The sequence below is a fragment of the Mandrillus leucophaeus genome, unplaced genomic scaffold (genome assembly GCF_000951045.1).
Source record: "Mandrillus leucophaeus isolate KB7577 unplaced genomic scaffold, Mleu.le_1.0 Scaffold1189, whole genome shotgun sequence".
NCBI classification, from domain to species: Eukaryota; Metazoa; Chordata; class Mammalia; order Primates; family Cercopithecidae; genus Mandrillus; species Mandrillus leucophaeus.
The window spans coordinates 127914-138864 of NW_012100198.1; the positions used below are offsets into that span (position 1 = coordinate 127914).

Consider the following 10951-nt stretch of genomic DNA (forward strand, 5'->3'; position numbering starts at 1 on the left):
ACATCACTGATCATTAGAGAAATGCAAGTCAAAACCGTAATGAGATACCAACTCACGCCAGTCAGAATGCCAATTATTAAAAAGTCAAGAAACAACAGATGCTGGAGAGGTTGCAGAGAAATAGGAACACTTTTACACTGTTAGTAGGACTATAAATTAGTTCACCCATTGTGGAAGACAGTGTGATGATTCCTCAAAGATCTAGACCCAGAAATACCGTTTGACTCAAATTCCATTACTTGCTATAGAGGAATATAAATATAAATATTTATATTGCAGAGGAATATAAATATTTCTATTACAAAGATACATGCATACATATGTTCACTGCAGCACTACAGCAAACACATGTCACAAGAGCAAAGACATGGAATCAACCTAAATACCCATCAATGATTGACTGGATAAAGAAAATATGATACATATATTCCATGGAATACTATGCAGTCATAAAAAGGAATGAGTTCATGTCCTTTGCAGGGACATGGATGAAGCTGAAAGCCATTATCCTCAGCAAACTAATACAGGAACAGAAAACCAAACACTGCATGTTATCACTTATAAGTGGGAGCTGAACAATGAGAACACATGGACACAGGGAAGGGAACAACACACACTGGGGCCTGTTGGGAGGTGGGTGGGAGGAGGGAGAGTATTAGGAAAAATAGCTAATGCTTGCTGGGCTTAATACTTAGGTGATAGGTTGACAGGTATAGCAAATCACCATCACACACATTTATCTGTGCAACAAATCTGCACATCCTGCACATGCACCCTGGAACTTAAAAATAAAAATAAAAATTAAGAAAAGAGGCCAGGCATGGTGGCTCTCGCCTGTACTCCCAGCACTTTTGGAGGCCAAGGCAGACAGATCACTTAAGGTCAGGAGTTTGAGACCAGCCTAGCTAACATGGTGAAACCCCATCTCTACTAAAACTACAAAAATTAGCTGGGTGCAGTGGTATGCGCCTGTATCCCAGCTACTCCAGAGGCTGAGGAAGGAGAATCACTTGAACCTGGGAGATAGAGGTTGCAGTGAGCCAAGATCATGCCACTGTACTCCATCCTGGGTGACAGAGCAAGACTTCGTCTCAAAAAAGAAGTAAGAAAGTAATAGTAGAAACCACAATTACTTTTGCACCAACCTAATATCTTCAGTCAGACTCTTTACTTTTAATGAAACAGATATAAAATATACAACACACATTTAAAGCAGTTTCCTTTTACATCTTTACCTATGGTGGAAGTGACAAAAAATTAGGTCTTTCTATGTAATGCCCAAAGCAGATAGTAAGCTCTGCTACACATATATCATAAAGTAGGAATATTTTGAGGGCCCAGAAGTTTGATAACATTTGTCATGATTAAGGACCTGGGCTCAGGAGCCAGATAGAATTCAAATTCTGACCTCCTGATTTCCTAATTGAATGATCTCTCTGGGTCTCAATTTCCTCAAATGCAAAATGGAGACAATAGTAATACCTACTTTGTTGAGTTCTTAAGATTAAATGACTTAAAAATACATAAAGCACTTATCACAGTGCTTCGCACTAAAAGAGACTCAGTGAATGTTAGTTACTGGTATTATCAGTTGTAAAACACAGACTCTTTGGTGGCATTTGGGCGTCCAGTGCCTATGCTATGCATAGTCATTAGCAATAATGTGACTAAAAAATAGGTTAGTATCTGTTACATATATAAAAACTAACATTTGCAGAGCAAAGTCAGTACTATATTAAAGCTATATGTGTCATTTTTAATTTTCATAATAACCCTGAGAAGTATTATCATCCCAGTTTTAGAGTTAAGAAAACTAAGGCCCAGAGAGATTAACTAATTTACCCCAATTCACCCAGTAAGTGGCAGAGCCAGGATTTGAACCAAAGCAGCCTGAATCCAGAGCCTGCACTCTGTATTCCACCCTGAAAACGGGCTGTTTTCTACTTCTTTGCTGTATAGCTATACTGCCAAACCTATTTGTTTCTCATGAAATTACTATAAGCCAAACAGTCAAGGTGCCCCTGGAACAAATGACGCACCCTTTGTTAGCACTACACTTAAAAAGACAGTTTATTGAATTTAATTTATATTTCTTTATTAGATTGTCACAGACAATATGTCATTTAATCTTCAAAATAGCTATTTCCCATGTATTTATCTTCCTTTTATCTTCATTATCAAACAGAAAACTTATCCTATGGTAGGCATAGACAACAAATGTATTTTTTCATTGACTTGAATTTCCTTTAATCATCTTTAAGAGTACAGAGGAAAAAGTACCAAAAAGATAACGTATTCGCTTAATGATTACATATGTTTTAAATTAAAATAATGTTGGTAACTGAAGAGCGTCGTAAGTAATGTGGTAAGAGTTAAGAAAACACGCTATTCAAGCTAAGGCTATAGTGGAATGTCTTTGATTTTTCTACCTGTCAATAGTAATGTGATTCTACTGATCATCTCTCTTTCTCAGAGCAATCTCTTAAAGATATAGGAAAAGCTATAGAGCTTCATGCAAAACTTGTTTTCACTTAGTTCAGTTTCCTTAGAAGGCAGTTAAAAGGAGTTAAGTTAGGCTTAGCTTTCATATACTTGACTTGGGCATCTTGGGATTTGGGGAGTTATAGAAAATAGGATAGTGGCAGGTTGGTATTTATTGCAACTTTTTCTTAAATACATAGACTATTAAAAGAAAGTCCTAATATTAAAGAAAAATGAAAGAAAAAAACATAGTTTTCATAAAGAAACAATAGATGTCACAGATTTGAAATACAAGTTTCAGTTCAAGGTTCTTTATTTCCTACCAATAATTGATAATAATAGCTAATACTTACGGTGTTTAACATGTGTCAGCTGCTGTTGTAAGTGCTTTACCTATATTAACTAGTTTAATCCTCAAAACAACTTAAGGTGTAGGTACTGTCCATAGATCATTTTACAAACATTAGGAAACTGAAGTAAAGAGGGGTCACAGCTTGTAAAGGTGGAACTAAGATCTGAACTCAAGCAAGCTAGCTCCAGAGTCCTTGCTTCTGACCACTGACCAGCATGCATTAATTATTTCCTGTTCACAAGGTACTGTATTCAGTATTTTAGTACAATTGTCTCATGAATCCTCTCACCAGCCCTATGGAGTAGGTAATATCACCTCTACAGTTCAAAAAAACGAGACTTAGAAAGGTTAAATGATGTCCCCAAGGTCACAGGGATACTAAGTAGGGGCACTAAGAAGCACACTCCGGAAGTATGATTCTAGAGTTCATGAGCTTAAATGTTACACTAGCCTCCTTACCTTTAGAGGCCAGTTACTTGGGTGCAGTGGCTCATGCCTGTAATCTCAGCATTTTGGGGGATTGAGGCGAGCAGATCACTTGAGGTCAGGAGTTCGAGACCAGTCAGACATGGTGAAACCCTGTCTCCACTAAAAATACAAAAAATTTAGCTGGGCATGGTGGTACATGCCTCTAATCCCAGCTACTCAGGAGGCTGAGGCAGGAGAATTGCTTGAATCTGGGAGGTTGCAGTAAGCCAAGATCACGCCACCACACTCCAGCCTGGGCAACAGAGCGAGAAACTCTGTCTCAAAAAAATTTAAAAAAAGAAAAGGCCAGTTACTTAACCTCTCTCTGCCTTGGTTTCCTCATCTATAACATAGGAATAATAATCCCTACCTTAGAGTTGTAGAAGCATATTGTAGTACACAGAAGAACAGTGTAGATTATAACTGGGAATCACCAAGCAACATTTTTAAGAAATTTTTTAAAACCTTTTAAATTTTAAGACTTTTTTTTTTTTTTTTTTTTGAGACAGAGTTTCACTCTTGTTGCCCAGGCTGGAGTGCAATGGTGTGATCTGGGCTCAGTGCAACCTCCGCCTCCCAGGTTAAAGCAATTCTGCCTCAGCCTCGCAAGTAGCTGGGATTACAGGCATGTGCCACCAAGCCAGGCTAATTTTGGTTAGTAGAGATGGCATTTCGCCATATTGGTCAGGGTGGTCTTGAACTCCTGACCTCAGGTGATCTGCCCTCCTCAGCCTCCCAAATGCTAGGATTACAGGCATGAGCCACCATGCCCGGCCTCAAATTTTAAGACATTTTGAAGCATAGATCTCTAAGAGTACTTGGAGACAAATGCTATGCAGACTATGATATATATATGACTATGTGCCTTACCATTCTTTCAAGAGAATTCCAGTTATGGTTTATACATTCATCCAGTAAATATTGGGAAAGCATTATCTAAATCTGCAATTCACAATTCCTACTTTCAGGTAAGTAAATAGGCAACTATCATACAGTGTGATGGTGTGCTGAGTAGGAGTAACCGACTTTTTTTTTTTTTTTTTAGACAGAGTCTTGCTCTGTCGCCCAGGCTGCAGTGCAGTGGCACGATTTTGGCTCACTGCAAGCTCTGCCTCACGGGTTCAAGCCATTCTCTTGCCTCAGCCTTCTGAGTAGCTGGAACTACAGGTGCCCGCCACTACGCCCAGCTAATTTTTTGTATTTTTAGTAGAGACGGGATTTAGCCAGGATGGTCTCGATCTCCTGACCTCGTGATCCATCCGCCTCAGCCTCCCAAAGTGCTGGGATTACAGGCGTGAGCCACCGTGCCTGGCAGTAATCAACTCTTAAGAATGTAGTTGTTCTCAATAAATGGATGCTTTTTGCAAGTTGAGACTTTGGTTGAAGTAGATATTATATGCCAATTCTTGGCATTGTACAAATTTCTAAGGAAACAACATTCTATAGCATCACTTGTTTAATCAGCAAGATCTCACTAGCAAATCTAACAGTTTATAATGTATTACATTTTAATGCCCACGACGCATAGCATAAAATATACCAATAGTAAGAAAGAGACCACTTTCAGTAAAATGATTCCGGTACTGGGCAACTTCAACATCTTTTTTTGCAGGTTTAAGTAAAAAATACTTCCTCCATTCAACCCAATTCACTGTCATTGACCCATCAATATCCGTGCTGTATATTATTTAAGAAGAATATGCTCAAATATAAATTATGATTCATATATTTCAAAAAACATTATCGAAATGACATATTCTTAAAGTCAGAAAAGTTAGGTTATAGTTGAGTTCTTCCTGTTGTTACTTTTATGATATAGAGTCCACTTAACATCTCTGAACTTCAGTTTATGTGAGAATAATTCCTATAACCCAGAGCTATTAGACTATTAAATAAGTTTACAAAGAACTACAGAACTTGTAAGTCAGTAGTACCGCATCCCAATTTTCTAGTATTTCTTCTTAAACGTTTCTCCTTAAACATTTCTCCTTCTTTCTGTCTTATAACCTCATTTTGTAACTTCTTGTATGTTCTCTAGCAAAGAATGGTTGACAATTACCCTTTTTGGTTATGGATCTTATAAGACAATATACATTTTCTATGGCTATAAAATATCCAGTATCCAAAATATCAAGATGTCCATATATCCATGGAAATATAACTCCCATTAATACGAAATAATAGTTTTGAAGCCAACTTTTTTTTGAGACAGGGTCTTACTATGTTGCCCAGGCTAGTCTTGAACTTCCAAGTTCAAGCTATGCTTCCACCTCAACCTTCTGAGTAGCTGGATCCACAGGCAAGTGCCACTGTCCCTGACTCAAGTCAATTTAAAAAATTTTAGGAATTCTCTGCTATGCAGCCATAAAAAAGAATGAGTCCATGTCCTTTGCAGGGACATGGAGGAAGCTGGAAACCATCATTCTCAGCAAACTAACACAGGAAGAGAAAACCAAAGACCGCATGTTCTCACTTACAAGTGGGAATTGAACAACGAGAACACATGGACACAGGGAGGGGAATATCACACACTGGGGCCTGTCAGGGAGTGTGGGAGAAGGGGAGGGAGAACATTAGAACAAATACCTAATGCATGCAGGGCTTAAAACCTAGATGACAGGTTGATAGGTACAGCAAACCACTATGGCACATGTATACCTGTGTAACAAACCTGCACGTTCTGCACCTGTATCCCAGAACTTAAAACAAAATAAAAATTTTTAAAAAGGAAAAAAAAGAATATTAGGAATTCTCATTGAAGAATTTCTCAAATCCCTAAATGCAGTTAAGAATTTGAAGAAAACCCTTCTGCATGGTCATGCTGAGCCAGCTCCTGTGCCTGGAATTGGGCCACAGTCCCCAAGCTTCGCCCTCCACCTCTTGACCACGGACCCCCACCAAGTGAGCAAGCCTGGGGCCTTCATGAAATTGTGAAAGCAGGATCCGGGTGTTTTGCACACCAAGGAAATGCACTTCCTGAGGGAATGGGTGAAGAGCATGGGGGGTAAAGTACCACCTGATATTCAGAAAGCTAAATCAGAAGAAAATATCAAGGAAGGAAAAACAGAGAGCAAGAAGACAGAAAGAAAACGTAAAGACAGATGAACCGTCAAGTGAGAAAACTGATCTAGAAATTCATAATGATGGTGTGACTGAACAAGATACTGATGCCCCTCAAGAAATGGGAGATGAAAAATGCAGAGAAAACAGAGGAGATGATGGATCAGCAAATGGTAAGAAAGTGGTTGCCACTGAAACCGTAAATGATGGTGATCTGCAAAAAGCCATTGGCTCATTCACAGATGCCATTAAGCTGAATCCTCACTTGGCCATTCTGTGTGCCAAGAGAGCCAGTGTCTTCATCAAATTATAGAAGCCCAATTCTGCCATTCAAGACCGTGACAGAGCTATTGAGATAAATCCTGATTCATTTCAGCCTTACAAGTGGTGAGAAAACACACAGAGACTTCTGGGTCTTTGGGAAGAAGCAGCCCATGCCCTTGCCCTTGCCTGGAAATTGGATTATGATGAAGATGCTAGTAAAATGCTGAAAGAAGTTCAAACCTAGGGCCTAGAAAATTATAAAACATTGGAGAAAGTATGAGTGAAAACGTGAAGAGCAAGAGATCAAAGAAAGAATAGAAAGGGTTAAGAAGGCTCTTAAGAAAAGCATGAGAGAGCCCAGAGGGAGGAAGAAGCCAGAAGATGATCCGGAGCTCAGTAAGGCTCTTTTCCAAGTGGCTTTCTGGGAGAATGCCTGGTAATTTTCTTAGAGAAATGCTTGGAATGGGTGGGGACATATCTGGAATGGCAGGAATGCCTGGACTTAAAATTCTTAGTGACCAGAGGTTCTCACAGCCATGCAGTGTTCAGAAATTATGGTGGTCTTCCAGGATGTGGCCCAGAACCCAGAAAATACATCAAAATGCCAGAGCAACCTGAAGGTTATGAATCTCATCTGTAAATTGTCAGCCAAATTTGGAGATCAAGCGTAATGCCCTTCTGATAAATAAAGCCCTTGCTAAAGGAAAAGCAATCTAGATCACCTAATGGATGCTGCAATAATGCAAACCAGTGTACCTCTGACCTTATCAAGACAGCTGGGGTGCTTTGAAGATAATCCCTACCCATCTACCCCAAATGCAACTAAAGCATTTTACAGTGGTTTGCCATTAGGGTATTCATGGAGATAATGCTTTCCTACTAGGAATTACGAACTTTAAACACTTTTTTTTTTTTTTTTTTTGAGATGGAGTCTTGTTCTGTCGACCGGGCTGGAGTGCAGTGGCCGAATCTCAGCTCACTGCAAGCTCCGCCTCCCAGGTTTACGCCATTCTCCTGCCTCAGTCTCCTGAGTAGCTGGGACTACAGGTGCCCGCCACCTCGCCCGGCTAGTTTTTTGTATTTTTTAGTAGAGACGGGGTTTCACCGTGTTAGCCAGTAAACACTTTTTAAAACTTAAAAATATTTAAAACAAATTAAAAGGGTTTGTTAATTCTTTTTTTTTTTTTTTTTTTTTAGATGGAGTCTTGCTCTGTGTCCCAGGCTGGAGTGCAGTGATATGATCTCAGCTCACTGCAACCTCTGTCTCCCAGGTTCTTGTCTCAGTCAATCCCTTTCTCACTTTCATCAGCAACTATTGCTAAACTTCATGCATCTCCTCAGGCCATCCAGTGAATTCCTGATACTCACTTTCAGGCCATGTCATTCCCTATTTCTCCCTGAAATATGAGTGTGCAAGCAATCTCATCTTTAAAGAAACAAAAACAAAAAACCTCTTGACCCCACTTTCCCCACTATCACCTTTATCTCTCTTTGCCTTTGCAGCAACACCCCTTAAAGACTTGTTTCCCTTGCATGTCCACCTTCTTCTTGTAATTCTCTCTTGAGCCCACTCTCAGGCTCTCACCACTATTACTCCACCAGTGGCCTCCATGGCACTAAATCCAGAGGTCCATTCTCTGTCCTCAACTTAGTCTATCAGCATTTGACAGACAGAACTGTCTCCTCTCTCAAATGTGTTCTTTATTTGGCTTCCAGAACATAGTATTCTCCTGGTTTTCTTCCTTTCTCTCTGCTTCTTTCCTCTTATTCTCCTTCCCTGGTTTCTCCTCATTTCCCTTGCCACATTAACATTAGAGCATACCAGGACTCAGCATACTGTACTCCCTCCCTGGTCATCTCAGCCATTCTCATGGCTTCAAACATCATCTACAAGCCCGTAACTCCCAAATCTGAACTCCAGACTTATTTCAAAATACCTACTTGATATCTCTACTTGGAGGTCTGATTAGCATCTGAAACTTGAGAACAAAATAGGACTCTGAGATCTACTCCATCTTAAATCTGCTCCTCTCACAGTCTTACTCATTTCAATACATTAAGGCAGCTACAGCCTCCTAGATGCTCAGACCAAAAACTTTGGTAGTATCCTTAACTATTCACTTTCTTTTATGCCCCACACATAATCCAGAAGTAAATCTTGTCAAAATTTCAAACTCTATCCAGCATCCACTCACTTCTCACCTTCCTCCATCCTGGTGCAAGCCATCCTAAAATCTTGTCTGTTATTATTGCAGCACTGTCTTAATTGGTCTCTCTGTTTCACCCTTGCCCCGACAAACTATTCTCAGTACACCAGCCAGAATGACACGGTTAAAACTTAAGTTAGATCATGTCACAGCTCTGTTTAAAACCACCCAATGACTTAACCGAGTAAAAACCAAAGTTCTTACAATTTCCTGCAAGCCTTATGTGATCTGGCCTCCTATTACCTCTAGATTTCATCTTCTACCATGCTCTCCCTAATTCACTCTATTCTGCACACACTGGCCTCCTCTCAATGCCCTAACCCTGTCAGAGACACTGCCTACTTCACCCTTTGCTGTTGCCATTTCCTTTGCCTGGAAAGCTCTTCCCCCAAAGATCATCATAGCTCCCTCTCTTACTTCCTTCATATCTCTACTCAAATGTCACTTTCAAGACTTCCGTACTCACCACAGTTAAATTGCATTTCCCCAACACACACACACACACACACACACACACACACACGAGTCTCCCTCTTCTGTTTTATTTCCCCTTAGCACTTTTCATCATCTAACATAGCTTAATTATTTATTTAGTTAATTGTTTTTCTCCTCTTGTTTATGGTGAGCTCTATGAGAGCGAAGATTTTGGCCTATTTCCTTCACTACTGCATCCTTAGCACCTAGATAAATGACAGGCGTATCACAGACACTCAATAAATATTTGTTAGACAATAAATAAATCCACTCTTCATCGCCACCTCTTGTGCTTTACACTCAGAGGTTGAAATATTGAGTCTTATTCAAGGACTCTCTGTCTTGAGCTGTTGGAACCTTTTTCTCCCAATCAGTCATCTCCTGTCTCTATAACAGATCCAACATGTCCTTCTCTGATGGCTACTTCTCAGATCTCTCCTATCCTCCAAATGATAATAAAAATAATATTTAAAAAGACTTGTCTTTCCGTATCATTTAAATTTAAACCACATACCCACATTAACCATTTCTCTTAAACCACAGTCCTCACATCCTCACCCTCACTCACTCAACAGCCCTATGCAACCTGACTTAACCCTTTACCACCCTACTCAAACTCCTTTCACTGAGATCCCCAGAAATCTCCCAAATGCCAGATCCAATGGATATTTTCCAATAATGTTATTTCTGTTCTTTTCTGTTTAAAAAAGAAAAGATCTAAAAAATGAAGACACATAAAATGTTCAAGAAATAGAGGATGAAACATCATAAATACGTCAGTTCTCCCCAATATTAAGCTATAAATTCAATAAATTGCCATCAAAATTCCAAAAATCATATATATATGTGTGTGTGTGTGTGTGTGTGTGTGTGTGTGTGTGTGTGCATGTGTATGCACATGTATATACCTAAACAATCTGATTTTAAAATTCATATAGAAGAGGAAAGGGTCAAAAATAGCATTGACACTACTGGAGATGAATGCAAGTCCAGATATCAAGAGGTATTATACAGCGATAGTAATTAAGACATGTGGTATTGATACACAGTAGACAACAACTAATATAACAGGAAAAGGAAACCAGAAATACATCCATACACAGATGAAAATTTAATATATGACTAGAGGTAAGCATTTCAAATCTGTAGGAAAAGGATGGGACTAACCAATACATGGTGATAGGACAACTGACTATAGAGGAAAAAAATGAAATTGAATCCTTATTTCACACCACACACAAACATCAATTACAGCTGAATTAAAGAACTAAATATGAAATATCAAAAAATTTAAATAAGATATTGATGAATATCTTCATGCCCCAGGGTAAGGAAGAATTTCTCAATATGTCAAAAGCACAACCATATAAGAAAAAGAGACAAATAAAACTACATTAAAATTTAAAATGTCTGCACAACAAAAAAAACACTGAAAAAAATTTTTTTAAATAAGCAACAAACTGGGAAAAGATATTCATATTGCATAATATTAACGTAGGATTAATATCCAGAATTTAGAAAGAACACCTACAAGCTATTAAGAAAAAGACAACCAATCCCACTGAAAAATTGACAAAAGGAATGAACAGGTAATTCACAGAAAAGGAATATCCAAATGGCCAGCAAATATATGAAGAGATAATTA

General features: G+C 38.9%; 1 pseudogene; it reads left to right on the forward strand.

Annotated features, from left to right (window-relative positions):
• The window catches only part of LOC105528964, a 31528-nt pseudogene extending 24232 nt beyond the window's left edge, over positions 1 to 7296 (forward strand).
• The last annotated feature ends 3655 nt before the right edge of the window (positions 7297 to 10951 follow it).